The following is a 1,508-nucleotide window of genomic DNA, read 5'->3' as shown; positions in this document are numbered from 1 at the left end:
GGAGGCGGACGCGGAGGTCGGGCGGGGCGCGGCGCGGGACCGGCGGAACACCCCCAGGTCAGAACACCCCACGCCGCGCGGCCCATGTGAACAGGTGAGCGATCAAAGGCATCACGCTCCCTATCCACACCCCGCCCCGCCCCGCCCCGCCACCCCGAATCACGGGATGGAGCGGATGGAGTGGGATGACACGCAATGACAAGGCACGCGGGGCTCCGCGACAACTCCAGTGGGGTGTGCGGGCGGGGCCAGCTTGCTCGCTCGCGCCCCAAAAGCCAAAATGATATGCGAGGAGGAAATTTGGAGGTAATGGCCGGGCAGAGGTGGGGTGTGCGGGCGGGGCGGGGTAGGGGTGGGGCAGGGCGGAGCAGGGCGGAGCCAGACGAGAGCGATGAAGTTACATGGCAGCATGTCGATTCCCAAGCGCGCGACAGTATCTCTCTCTACCCTCTCTCGCTCTGTCTCCCTCTCTCTCGCTCTTTCTGTCTCTATCTTTATCTGTTCCGCTCCTTTGTCGTGTCGCGTACCGAAGGTGCTCTCTGCCTGCTGCCGGCTTGTTACCGGAACTCGGGGTCAGAGGCACCCCAAACGAGGAGCTCGGTGTCCTCGGCCCTCCTCTCCGCCCTACAGAGCCAGCACAGCACACCATATTCCTTACTGCCGGTTCTCTCGACCCTCCCCTCGCGTCGCGGAAGAGCGGGAGACGCGCGGGAGAGAGAGGGGCGGGACCCGCTTCTCCGCCCCCTCCTCCCCCCTTCCCCTCGACCCCGAGCAGCTCGCCTCGCCTGCGCCTCGCCTTTTCATTCCTTTCCGACGCGGGAGCAGCCGGGAAGAAGAAGACGACTTTTTGCGTTATTTTCTTATTCTTTTATTTTCCGGGGGCTTCTTCTTCTCTTCCGCGAGATCTCAAAGCGCCGCCCCACGCGGCCCCGGGCCCGGGCCCCGCCGCCGCTCCGAGCTGGCTTGCTTCTCTCGGGGCTCGGCTCGCTGCTCGATCACTAAATCAGACGGCAGCGGCAGCGTAGGAGAGAGAGAGGAGTGAGGAGAGACAACACGGTGAGACGGCGAGGATGACTTAGAAGGCAGCCCCCCCACCCCCTTCTCCAGAAGGAATTGAAGGATTTCTCTTTCAGGAAGGAAGGAGGCTTTCTCGCTTGTAATAAAATAAGATACGTTATCCCGGACGTCAGGAAGGGCGATCGGAGAGCTCCCTGGTTTGAGCTCCCACATTTTAAAAGACAAAACACGGTAATTTTTTTTAGTATTATTTTTTGGGGGGTGGGGGGAGGAATTTATCCGCGAGTTTGCCCTCAGAACTGTGGAACAAACCGCGGAGCTCTCCGATCGCACCACCCTCCAGCGCGCCTGCCGCCGCCGCCGCCTCGCGCTGTGCGCCTGTGGCCGGCGGGGTAGGCAACCCAACGCCCAGCCGCGTCCCGCGCTGCCTACCTCCCGGGCGGCCCCGGCCGCGAGGGGGTTGCAGCGCCACCGCCCCCGCGCCGCCCCCG

The sequence above is a fragment of the Frankliniella occidentalis genome, unplaced genomic scaffold (assembly GCF_000697945.3).
Source record: "Frankliniella occidentalis isolate FOCC.00 unplaced genomic scaffold, Focc_3.1 Scaffold79, whole genome shotgun sequence".
NCBI lineage: Eukaryota > Metazoa > Arthropoda > Insecta > Thysanoptera > Thripidae > Frankliniella > Frankliniella occidentalis.
Note: the sequence above shows the minus strand (reverse complement) of the source record.